At 36.0% G+C, this 14,246-nt stretch overlaps 1 protein-coding gene across 3 annotated transcripts in view; it reads right to left on the minus strand.

The window, feature by feature from the left end:
- Awh (LIM/homeobox protein arrowhead) overlaps positions 1–14,246 on the minus strand; it is a 105,721-nt gene that overhangs the window by 69,048 nt on the left and 22,427 nt on the right. The window lies entirely within an intron of this gene.

Below are 14,246 nucleotides of genomic sequence, written 5' to 3' on the forward strand. Positions count from 1 at the left end.
TTTAAGTAAAAAAGTTTTTTCATCGTTGGTCTGTGAATTGATGAAAAAAAATGGGAGAGTGATGAAATCATGCAATGATTGTACAAGGTGACACGTACATTATACATTTTATTAACGAATTTGATATTTTTATCGTGTTTCAAGATGAATTTTGATCGATTTTTTTAAAAAAGCAGATCCACCTCGAGTGGGTACATGCCCATTGTGCGATCTAAACCAACAATTCACAAGCAAAAATGTGTTATAATCCATGTACCCAGTGTAGAATCCGTTGAGGTGTAATGATGCGTGTAGGGGTCTGCTACATTCATCATTCAGTGGTTGTTACACGACCACAATATACCAGAGAAGTTATTCCCCCGGTCGACATGACACCCATTGTCCCAGCCTACTCTATTATAAAGCACTTTTGAACGTATTGGCTTTACAAGGGTGTGAGAATGCGGATATTTATCAAATAATGGATAGGTGGGTTACCGTCTACCAGATTTGTTATTGTCGAACGGATTACGGTCAACGACAATAGTTGCGTTTTTCTGGTATTGTTTTTGCTCGATAAGTAGCAGAGTTGATATGCTGCCTGCTGGATAGTTATGAAATTTTTATATTTTGGTCATAGTTGTCAGAGAAAGGGGTTTATGTGTAAAGTGATCATTGAACAATTGAATAGCTTCTGAATGATTTAAAAAAAAACTTCCTCACCATCTATTTCCATGGAAACTATCTCCGCAAAAATTTGCAGAGTCCTCTAAACGATTTAATTGCAGAAATATTTAATGCTATGAATGATATGACTGATGTCGTCAACATAAACTTACTGGAAAAAAGCGAATGTGCTTCAGATCACACAACTGAAATGAAACTTCTTTAGCTCCATCTCTGAGTATATATATTTTGATGGATGCAACTAGTTTTCCTTTATTTTTGAAGTTTCAATATTAACATTCGTTCACAAAAAGGATTTGAAGCTTTAATAATTTTTAATTATTATATGCGAGTGCAGGCTCTGCTATCATCTCCATGGCTCTACTCACACTGAACGTTTTATCTTCTTGTTTGTTCTTTTATACGGTTAGAACGCCTTAGTCCAGGTATTTGTCCTCTCCTTTCATCTGGATGTCTTTTTAAATTTCCCTGTACTTGGGCAATAATTTGGGATTTTTTGGTTTTTCTTGAGAAAATATCTAGAGAAAACTGCATCAATTTTTGTTATGGTAGGCTCATTTCGGTTATTATTCATTTGTAATTTAAATTTACCAGGAGTTATTCATCTTCGAACGCGAAATTAACATTAAAATCTCCTGTTAAAATTAGTGGCAACGTATGTTAGTTTTCTCCTAATTTTTTAGACTGTAAATGTATGCTCGCACCTCTCTCTCTCTGTCTCTCTCTCTCTCTTGCCCCTACAATAATATATGAAACCTGACTCCCTCTCTTTCTATCTTCACTAACTTATACCCAGTGGCGTAGCTTGACGGGGGCAGTGGGGGCCACGGCCCCAGGTGGCATACGGTAGGGCCAAGAAGCACCAATTGTTAAATTCATAAAATGTAAATACTTAGATGTTCGAAATCGCACGCGCTATGTTACGTACGTGTCAAGCGAAAGGTTGAGTTACCATGCGAAAGAGAGGCGGAGAACAAGGTGGAGTCGAATGCAGCGACAACCGCACTATGTTCATCTCAAGATTAACAATTCTTGCCATAGAAAATGATATAAATGTTGATAACACTGCAAAGATGGCGTACTATGCACTCATAGATTCTCACTCACGCTACGGAATACCGTTCTGGGGAGCACGTAGTCCAACTTTATTCAAAAGTCTATTAATTTTACAGAAATACATAATATTCTAACGGTAACTGCATTATTTATACTGGAATCTGTGTGTTTAATAAATAAGCATATATTAAATTTTGCACACCCGACACTGCAGTCACACTCTGAAACTCACTGTGCCAACTAAAAACATTACCAGAGACTCCACAAGCTTTGTCTACAAGACTATGTCTTATGATAATGAAGCATATTATTATTATTTTTTTTTTCACCGTAGTGTGCGCTGGTCAGGCCCTATCCCCCGAAGCCCCGATACATTCGGGAGGGCGCGCCAGCATAATCAACCAATGACCACTCCCCACACCGTGGGGTAAGTGATCATTGGGTCCGAGAATCATGTGCCTGAGCAAACGCAGTGAGCCAAGAATGATAGCCTTCTGCATCAGTGCGGCTAAGATTTCTGCCTTAGTGCGGCAAGCCGGTATGACTTTGAGATTCGAGAGTAGAGAAGACATCATTCCACCAAGGACTCCAATAATCAGAACAACCATCTTGACAGAGTGATCTGGATAGAGTCTGCGGAGTTCGAAGAGAAAATCTCGATATTTTATCCGTTTTTCCTCCTCTTTTCTGACGATATTCGTCTCGCCAGGAGCTGAAAACTCCACGACAAATATCGTTTTGGTCTGGTGGTCGAGAAGGACTACATCAGGCTTATTAGCTTGCATGAGCCTGAGGGTGGGGAACGAATAGTTCCAATAAATTCGGCACTTCTAGTTCCCCACAACGGATTCAATAGCCCCCGGAGCGTAGGGCAACACCGGTGTCTCGTCAATACCGTAAGAGTGCCGTAGATGGTAATATAGCACTCTTAGGGCCGCGTTATGTCGATGGATATAGGCCGAGACCGCATATGCTGACATGCTGATAGCAAGTGCATTAGGGTCTCGGGCGCCTCGCGGCAGGCCCTGCACCTTGTGTCAGGAACCTCTATACCCATCACACGACTGCGGTAGAGTAAGGTGCTGAAGACACCATCCTGGCAAGCTATGATGAACCCCTCAGTTTCCGACTTCAGCCCACTCGACCTGAGAAAAGCGAACGTCAGGCGCTTTGATAAGCCAAGGTCTTCAATGTTATTGAAGAAGACCCCATGCATTGGCTTATCCCTGTGTCTCCGCAGAAGTAAGGTGATCTCTGCGGCTTTTATCTGAGCTTTTTGCTGAACGGGTTCCAACTTGGTGACAGAGTTGTAGTCACCTCGTTCAGAGTCGAAAACTATACCGAGTTCATCAGCTGCTCGAGCAGCTGATGAACTCGGTATGGTTTTCGATTATTATTATTATTATTATAGAGATGGTTGTTCAAAAGACTTCACCATCCAACACTTCAACTCTCTTAATTGATTCAAACTGTTATCCATCACAAGAATACCACATATCAATATTGTTATTAATGGAAAAATTGATTGGATTTTCATATGAATAATAATTAACATCCATCTGAGACTTATCTCTCAGTTCCTTATGGAGAAATAGAACCCCACTGATCATGATAATTATTTCATATATTTACGGAAGTCCATCAATCTATAACATTTAATATTCACACCAGAATAACTCGAGAAGCGAGAAATGGGTCGTCATGACATAAGTTACGAGTTAATTAACACTAGCTATAACATTTCGAAAAAGCACCCCATTGGTTTGATAATGCAGCTAGTTATTATAGTGTTGTTTCGTTGTTGAAAATGAATACATTATGAAATTAAATATTCATGACTGATGACTGCTTTTTCATCAGTTTCATCATTGAAACTTTGGCTGCTTTCCGTACATCTCGATTTAATTTTCCAATACATATTTATAATCAGATAGTGAAATATCATTGTAAGAAAGTATAATATGTTATATAAGGTCTTCTAACAGGGACTTCCGAACTTTGGCAATTGATAACGGTTATTTTATTGAAGCTACATCTAGTAAGGTTTTATTTTGTGAGAGTGAAAAAGTTGGCGAAACGAGCGTAGCGAGTAGAGCAATTTTACGAACAAAGTAAAACTTACTTTTAACACAAATATCATACAAAGTTTTTTGTACAACTGTCCTGTTTCCATAATAAAATAGATAAATTTAGTATTTCTATGGAAACACATTTTGACATCTCTTGTCATTAAACTAAGTATTTTCATGTTATCGCATTTGCTGTGAAGTGGCCGTGTCAGGTGACGCCGAATCACCTGGTTACCAACAAACAGTATTGTTTACAGTTCACGCGTTTTATTTAAAGTCACATTTAATGTTTTATTGCTGGTGTTTAATGACTTGCATAATGAAGAACAATAGTGAGGAATTATGTCTTCCTGACGATTTGAAGAAGTTGCAAAAAGAGCTTCAACTGAATTGTTACGCAGTAACAGCAGTACGACATTGCATATTCTAATTTTCTCAGCTAGTGTAGACTTAAAAACGTCCAAGGAAATTTCAGCAAAACCGTCTTCTTAGCCTATCTAGAAGAGAAACCAACAATATGGAACTCGTCAACTTTGTGGAACAAGTTTTTAATGATAAAGTCGAGTGCGCTCGTTAAAAATGGTGTTAATACAAACAAATATTTCAAGGTAATAGCATTCTTAAAGCGAAAAAATGAGACTTATAGGCCTAAAAAATAAAAAATTCTTACGTTTGAACAAGTCCAAAGGTTTGTAAATGAGGCGCCAGATGAAAAATATTTGATGATAAAAGTTACTACTATTTTCGGAATATATTGAAGAGCTGTGCTATTTATTTTTCGAAGACATCAAATTAATGAATAAATCATTGTTCCAATACAAAAACGAAAATAAGTCGTTCTTTTTGCATTGTTGGAAAAAAACATCGACTATGTTAATAAATACATTGCATAACGCCCTTCTGTTATCAATCATCAACGTTTTTTTCTGAAATACTCAAATTATAAATGCAGTACCAACCCAGTTGGTATAAACACGTTTGGAAACATGCCCTCTACCATTGCTGAGTTTCTGAACTTCCCGAAACCAAAGGAATATACAGGTCACTGTTTCCGAAGGTATTCTGCAGGACCCAAAAAGTAGTGATACGGAAAACTGTAAGTCAGTCAGCAACCACTGAACAGGGTGTTCCACAAGGCTCAATTCTTGACCCCTTACTGTTTCTTATATATGCGAATGACTTGTTGCAGTTCATGAATAGTCTCACGGAAATACATGTGATTGCTTATGCAGACGACACCAATTTCCTCATAAAGGAGAACAATGCAATAGCACTTGCAGAGAAAGCAGAGAATGTCTATGAGCAGGTAGTAACATGGGCAAAAAAAAATCAACTATAACTGAACATCCCGAAAACATCATTAATGAAATTCTCGCTGAATTCTGCTCATGACAATTTTAGCATTTTTTGAGAACGAGGAGTTGTATGTTGAATCTTGCTCAACAACAAAGATGCTTGGCCTTACACTGGACTACAAGCTAACCTGGATTACTCACATTGAAACTCTTTGCGACAAACTCCGCAGAAATTGCTATGCGCTAAGATTTATGTCAAACCATTGCAGTAAACAAGTTTTGTTGAATCTGTACTATGGATCAATACACTCGTGTAGAAACATTTTCAAAGAACTCAAAATACTCACCGTTGTGGGTATTTATATTTATGAATTATACATGAAACACCCCCCTAAAATTTGAAGTTGTGAGTCGATTTCAATAATTTTTTTTTGAAATGTCAAGTACTAAAAGGTCTACCTTGAGACAGAATTTGAAATGTTTATTAAAGTTTCAGGGCATACTACGATATTTTTTCTTAGTCGAAAATCGGGATTTTTTATTAGCAATTTTTTTATTGAAAAAATCACTACGCCACTGGATTCAGAGTGCCTCTAAATAGGTGTGACCAAAATTTCATGAAAAAATATTCATTATTAACAAAGTTATGACAACTCAAAAATTCGAAAACTCACACAGCTAACAGTCACAAAATATCATTTTTTATGATTTCAACAATAAAGTGCCACCAGATGAAAAAAAAACAAACAAATAGCGTAAATATTTTTAATGAAAATAACGGAATTACATTCACACAATTCAACTAACAATGAAGCAAAAAATTTTGATAAACGTTACTAATAACTAATTAATGAAATGTTTCGATTCAGTGCAACAATTAATTCTAACTCATATTCTAGTAGCCTCTACTAATCCACCACGTATTTCGATACATATGTCGTAGCGCTTACGAATGTTTCTGATTACGTTCCTTAGTTCTTGAGGGCTAATATCTGCACATATCTGTCGAATTCTTGCACAAAGTTCATTTCTATCTCTTGAGCGGTTTTTGTAAACCTTTTGTGTGAGAAGTCCCCAGAGAAAAAAGTCCAAAACTGTGAGGTCTGGAGATCTGGGTGGCCACTCTATAATCGGACTACCACGGCCTATCCATCGGTTTGGAAAATGTTCGTTAAGCCATTGCCACACAGCTCTGGCATAATGAACTGAACACCCATCTAACTGGACAATTAAATTTGATCGTTCATTGATTGGCAGCTCGTGAATAGCATCCCAAAACTCTGTTTTTAAAAATTCCAGAAACCTCTGCGCATTAATGTTTCCCTCAAAAAAGAAAGGACCAATAATTCGTTCGTTCAATATCCCACACCAGACGTTGATTTTTTGGGAATACTGGCTTTTACAGTTTATTACCCAGTTAGGATTATCCGCTGACTAATAGCGACAATTCTGTGATGACACTACTCCATTTGTAGCGAAAGTGGCTTCGTCGGTATATAAAATATTTTTTAGGAAATTTCTATTGTTTAAATATTCCCTTTGGGCACATAAACAATATTCCAGGCGTCTTGCTTCGTCGCCTTCTTGAAGTGTGTGTAAAAATTTTGGCTTGAAAGGTTTAATATTCTTTGCCTTGAGACATCTCCGAATAGTTTCTCGTGGAATATTCAAATCTAAAGTGGCATTCCTTATACTGGCATTAGGCTTATTTTCGAAATAATCTAAAATGATTTGATCATACCTGTCATTCCTGTTTCGTCTTTGTACAGGATTACTTTTTAGCATCATTTTTGATACTGCACCAGTTTCATTGAATATTTTATTTACCGTACCGCAGCTAATACGAGGACGATCTGGATATCTCTCATTAAATACTCTACAAACTTCTCTAGCACTTCTAACGTCATCTTCCGAAAGGCGTACAATTTCAATTTTCTCTCTTACGCTCAATCTTGCAACCATGACACAAAATAATTCGAAGAACTGTAAGGTGAATATTGTTGACATTAGTACACTTGAATCTTTCACAAGTGTCAAACTGTAATATCATTTCCATGGCAACGAAGATTTAAATTGAAAAATTAGGTCTTAGTTTTAGTTCTACCTCTTTTTTGTTAGAAAGAATTAGTATTGCTATTCAACGTGGCAATGCTGCTTCAGTACTTGGAACTATTCCTCCTTCACATAATTTTGATGAGATCATGCATTGCCCTAATTTCAGTACGGAACTGAAACCTCTTCGAAACAAGCCAAAATATGTGGATATTTATCAGTCTCCAATCAAGGTTAATTCACAAGTGATTGATCCACCTTCTTCTTTTCCAGTGCGGTCAGTGGACTCAGGTCATTCTTGGCCCCAAAAAATGAGTTGCATTCCTCGTAGAATTGGTAAAATTTCAGTTGAAGCAAGAGCCGAATTGATCCCTCTACGAAACCCTTTTTCACTTGGAAGGATCGATCGCAGCTTGAGAAATGGTTCTTATGGAGATTCTGTGAAACGTGTTCTTCCTTACGAATCAGTAGAGAGTTGTCCTGAAAATCTAGAGAAGAAAATTGGATTGGATAATTTAGGAAACACTTGTTACATGAATAGCATTTTACAAGTGTTGTTCATGACGAAGAATTTCAAAAACGAAGTTTTAATGATGAACGAGAACGAGAATGTTTCCTGCTTATTGATCAAACTCAAACAACTGTAAATGCAGCTGCAGTTTCGTAAGAAGGTATCATCTTTCCCTCCAACCGATTTCCTGGAGTCTTTGAAGTCCACTAGATACTCGTTAGGACAACAAGAGGATTGTTCCGAATTCTTGGGGTTCTTGTTGAATACCCTTCGTGAGCAAAACAATAGCAAAATCAATACTCCCAGCCGCTCTGGACTGAATGATTCCGTACAACCCATCTCGTCTTGTGTTTGTAAATCTTTTGCTGGAAAAATCCTCACTTGTTTACTTTGTGGTAAATGTTCAAGAAGTACTGAAAACTTATGTGAATTTCTGGAACTTCATCTAGCTTTTCCTAATACGACTAATTACCAGTCCGTGCAAAGCTTATTGTTAAATCATCTGAAAAAGGAATTTTTAACAGGTGATGATCGACTGTATTGTCAAACATGCGCCAAACTAACTAACTGTTATAAGGAAACAAGTATAGCTGAGGCACCAGTCAATCTAATAATAACACTGATGATTTTCAAACAAGACTCAACCTCTAACGGAAGCAAGAAACTCTTTGGAAGGTTCGAAATAGATGAACATTTCAACCTAGCAGACCACTGTTATAATATTCATGCAGTCATTGTTCACTGTGGTTCTGGCGTTGAATGTGGTCATTATTACGCCTTGGTCAAAGAAGAAACGGACTGGTTTAAGTTTGACGATAGTCGTGTCACGAAGTGTTCTGGCGATGCATTGAATTTATTGGAGCCTCTGGAGACACCCTACATTTTGTTTTATGAGAGAGAGGACATTGTTAGATCAAGATCTTCAGATGATGTGGTGCTGCAGGTTTTTCCGGGTTTTCCTGCAGCTGAAAAAGCAAATGCGCCACTGGAATCAATGAAGTCGCCCCGGAGCGCCAATTAATTTTTATTGTTGTATTTATTTTATTTTTATCGTTGTTTTAACACATTGTAATAATTTTATATATAATTCTTAAGTTTTAGTTAATTTGCGTGAATGTAATTCCGTTATTTCCATTAAAAATATTTATGCTATTTGTTTTTTTTTTCATCTGGCGGCATTTTATTGTTGAAATCATAAAAAAAAATATTCTCATGGCTATATCTGTTGATATAGGGTGTTTTTGTGACTGTTAGCTGTGTGAGTTTTCGAATTTTTGAGTTGTCATAACTTTGTTAATAATGAATATTTTTTCATGAAATTTTGGTCACACCTATTTAGAGGCACTCTGAATCCAGTGGCGTAGTGATTTTTTCAATAAAAAAATCGCTAATAAAAAATCCCGATTTTCGACTAAGAAAAAATATCTTAGTATGCCCTGAAACTTCAATAAACATTTCAAATTTTGCCCCAAGGTAGACCTTTTAGTACTTGACATTTCAAAAAAAAATTATTAAAATCGGTTTACAATTTCAAATTTCACGGGGGTGTTTCCATTAAAATGGGCCACACTGTACATGTACCCGCTCTAAAAACTTATTAATACCCCATATGCATCTCATAGAAAAAAATTGCTACACCCTTGAGGGATTTTAGGTTAGGTGTTTTTTTGTCTTCTTCAACGTTCTTGTCACTATTTGACATTACCATTATTTTAAACTTTTTAATTATAACCATGACCCTCAATTTTACTTTTGTAGTATTTCGCTACTTTTATATGTCTACATATACTTTCCATCTTTTTATCTCGATTCTTTCAAAATATTTAAATAAATACTTGAGTTTGAATATATGAATATGAAAAGCACAACATCTTATGACGTTTTCCTTGTTTTTGTACTGACAGAATTATCCACTGGTATGTACTTTTTAACAAGCGAAATAAATGAATCATTATTATTATTATTATTATTAAGAAGCACGGAGGGTGGAAGTCTACAACAGAAGCTGAGGGTAACATCGATAAATCTATTTCGTATAAAAAGGCTATTGCTGAAAGAATAATCCCAACAGTGTTACAGCATCGTCTTCTTCACTCCAAAAATCAAATGTTAATGTGCATGAAATTGTCAACTGAGATAGTTCAAATATATCACAAGACTCTTCAATATTGCAAGGTAATAATAATAGCAGTTGTTCTAATTGTACTTTTCATATTGATGTTCATAAATAATAATAATGTAATTAATGTATATAATACATTTATAACAGAATTAAATTGTACTGTAGCTATTGTTCATAGTAAAACTTTCTTGAAAATTGAATAATAATGTTTTGTTTACTGCTATTTAGTCGAAAAAAATCGTGTAAAAATACTTTTAACACTAGGGTTACTAAAATACAACTTTGAAAACATATTTTTTCAATACTCTTGACTTTTAATGACAGTTGTGCAAAAAATCAATACACAACACAACAAAGTTTTTGTTTCGGGGTTGAAATTAGATGATTTTAATGTATTTCCACGTGTTAAAACCGAAAGTGACCATAAAAATTATATATTAGCTCTTGTTTTCAAGATATAGTATCATTATATTATATATATGTATATTGAGTTTTCAACAAATGAAATATTTCATCACAAACAGTTGGTACACATGTTTGTTTACATAATACCCCTCTCATCAGCTGTTCTTAAGTAATAAACATAATCTATGTGAGTTTGTCAATTGTACGCACGTGGTTGCTATTGAAATTATCGTGTGAAGTTGATTTTTAAATTAATTCAAGTGCTGATCTGAAATGCCTCGAAAGTGTGTGAATTCTGTCGATAGCTTTTGCTATATATGTGGTGAAATAACATTTAAGGCTCAGAAACGTAGAATGACACCTATCGTTAAGACAGCCTATGAACATTATTTTGGTGTGAAAGTTGAGGACCAAGATGAATCATGGACTCCTCATATATGTTGTAATTCTTGTTCCGTCATATTGCGAGAGTGGCTGAAAAATAAAAACCGGGCAATGGCTTTTGCAGTACCTATGGTTTGGCGTGAGCCTACCAATCATACAGACGACTGTTATTTCTGCTTAACTCCTCCCATTGAGCAAGGTTTATCTATGAAGAAAAGAGGAACGGTTAAATACCCTAATCTCCCATCTGCTCTTCGGCCTGTACCATACTCAGACAATTTGCCAGTCCCTTCTCCACCCCAAAACTATGAAATTTTAGAGGAAGGTGATGAAGACTTTTTGGAAGGAGCAACCCATCCTTCTACATCCTATGACCCTGATTTTGAGGTAAGCGATAGGTCTAGTGATCCGCACAGAATTAGTCAAGCAGAGTTGAGTGACCTTAAAAGAGATCTTCGCTTGTCTAAGGAAAAGGCTGAGCTGTTAGGGTCAAGACTACAACAGTGGAATCTTCTAAAACATGATGTGAAAATATCTCAGTACAGACAGCGTCAAAAAGATTTGCTTCCTTTTTTTGAGAAAAAAGAAAACCTCGTAGTTTGTTCTGATGTTAATGGTTTGATGGACTGCTTGAATTTGGATCACACTCCATCTGAATGGAGACTGTTTATAGACTCTTCAAAACTAAGCTTAAAAGCTGTACTTCTGCATAATGGAAATCAGCTACCCTCTATTCCTATAGGTCATGCAGTTCACATGAAGGAAACGTATATAAATATGAAAACACTTCTCCAATCAATCAAATATGAACAACACAAGTGGCACATCTGTGGTGATCTGAAAGTCATTGCTATACTCCTAGGAATGCAATTAGGGTTCACCAAGTACTGTTGTTTTTTGTGTCTGTGGGACAGTCGGGATAGAAAATCTCACTATAAAAAAATGAACTGGCCTACACGAGACCTAAACCCTAATGAGAAAAATGTAGTTTTGTAGATCCTAAGGATGTTCTCCTTCCCCCATTACATATTAAGTTGGGACTAATGAAAAACTTTGTGAAGGCCATGGACCAGGAAGGACGAGCTTTTAAGTACTTGAGAGCAAAGTTTCCCAGGTTGAATGATGCTAAAGTCAAGGAAGGCATCTTTATTGGGCCTCAAATCCGTGAAATCGTAAATGATCCTGCTTTTGACATGATTTTAACAGGAAATGAAAAAAGAGCCTGGGAAGCCTTTAAGGGGGTTGTACATGGGTTTTTAGGTAACAAAAGAGATGATAACTTCACAGCATTGGTTAAAGAGCTTCTTCAAGCTTACCACCAACGTGGATGCAACATGTCCTTAAAAATTCATTTTCTTCACTCTCATCTTAATTTCTTCCCACAAAACTGTGGAGCTGTGAGTGACGAACATGGAGAAAGATTCCATCAAGACATTGCCTTAATGGAACAGAGATATCAGGGCCGTTGGAATGAAGCAATGCTTGCAGACTACTGCTGGTCTGTGTGTAGGGATGATCCAGAAGTGTTTTATAAAAGACAAGCTAAACGACAGCGATCTTACAATGAATCGGATGGACTTAATTGAAATTTGGTGGTACAAACTTCTTTTATTTGTCAAAACACTAAGAATAATGTTTTTCTTATTAATTTTGTACTTAAAATATTCTAAAAGAAACATAACAATATTGTTTTATGTACTTTCACTTTTCACGTATAGTATAACTACTCTTTAAGATTAAGTACTGTGTATCTCAAAAACCAGAGCTAATAAAAATTTTTCATTGTTATTTTCGTTTTTATCACCCCAAAATTAGTAGAAATTGACTAATTTAGTGTAGGAAACATTCAAAAAATATTTTTTTGTTGTGTTGTGTAATCAACAGTTCTTAAAGCAAGAAGATAGAGGATGTCTCCAATATCAAGTACGTCTGATTTTTGTAATAAAAGCCACACATTGACCCTTCTTTCGAAATAGACGACGATCTTGTCTAGAACGATAACGTACGGCGTTAATCCTAAAATATTTGTACATATTTTTTATTCCCGTACCGTCCGGTACCGAAATTCGAAATGATGAATATATAATTCAAGGAGTGTGCGGCTTCAAACATAATCGGATTAGAGCTTACCGTGCTGAACGTGGCGGTACCTTACAAATCGTACCCGGTGCGGTGTAACATCTTCTCTCGGCGGGGGGCACCTCACGGATCCCTTCGGACCGACCGCTCGCAGATGGCTCTGGATGAGTTCGTTTTCACTTTTCACTCGTTATTCACTTCGGAAATATTCAAAAAGCCTTGACCTGCACGGGTCACTTCTTACCGTTTCTGAATGGTTCTATTCGGGTATCATACAGATTGGGCGATAAGGCAATCAATATACGAACCCTCAATAGTAATATCGCCCGATCATATCTCGAGATAATCAAAAACTGCTGAATTTTTATATGAATGTATTTGTACTACGACCTTTGAAATGGATTCGCCAAGTACTTCAGAAGTGTATACTTGGTTTCGGACGAGAATATGCTTCGTGAAAATTCTCATGATTCTGATTCAGTTACATCAACCATCCCTGCATTCTCTAAAATCGATATTATTACTGTTTCAAAAAAATCAAGAAGTAAACTCACCGCAGGCGTTGACAATGTTCCTAGTCTTGCGATAAATGACTGTATCGACGTTCTCTCTATACCTCTAATAGGCATATTCAACTCAGTTTTATCAACTTGTGCCTTCCCTAAGCAGTGGAAAACGGCTCGAATTTATCCGATATTGAAAAAAGGCGGCTATAGCGATATCACAAACTACAAGGCAACTTCAATTTTATGTAACTTTTCTAAACTCTTCGAGATATGTGTGCAAAATGTTATGTACTCCCATATTCAAAAAGTGATTTCTCCTACTCAGCAGGGTTTCGTACAACAAAGATCATGTATGACAAATCTTGCATGTTTAAATCAATATCTCTGTACGTATCTGGACAAGCAAAAACAAGTCGATGTTGTTTATTCAGACTTTCAAAAAGCCTTCGATCAAATATACGATTATGTTCTCCTCAGCAAATTGACAAAATTGGAAATAAAAGGATTTGGAAAAGCTGAATACACTTATTTGAATTAATGAATCGAAGAGGTTTTGTATTAAAGTGTATAATATATTAAAATTCTTGCAAAGCGCTTTCGACTTTTGTCATCATCAGTGCTCACCTGAAAGTAAGTGATCTAGTTGAAAAGGGAATTTAGTGAAATTGAAGTTGTAAAATTTTTTAAGGTTAAGAAATTTGGAAAAATTGTTTGAGACTACTTACTTGTCAGGCAACAGGAAGTATCAAGATAAGTGAATTGTACATTGTAATATTCAAATTATATAAAACAAAATAGGCTTATAGCCAAGAAAATACATTTTTGGATTCAGGCCATGTGGTTCAGTCAAAGTATCTTATGAAGAAGGACAACTTGAGACAGAATGTGTCAAGTGTCATGTTAAAATAATGGTACCAACTTGAGGAGTGGTCCATTATAGGTTTAAGTGAATATGTAGAGGAAAAATATTGAATAAATTATATTATTAAACTGTGATTAATAAATAATTCATAATCCTCTTATGAAGGGGAAGGAAATCTCTGTTTAAGTTTACTTGAGTATTCAAACAATGATCATTGTTAGAAAGTTCTTTAGAAATCT

The sequence above is a fragment of the Leptinotarsa decemlineata genome, unplaced genomic scaffold (assembly GCF_025532065.1).
Source record: "Leptinotarsa decemlineata unplaced genomic scaffold, Ldec_3_MD MMD2_P_RNA_scaffold_12, whole genome shotgun sequence".
NCBI classification, from domain to species: Eukaryota; Metazoa; Arthropoda; class Insecta; order Coleoptera; family Chrysomelidae; genus Leptinotarsa; species Leptinotarsa decemlineata.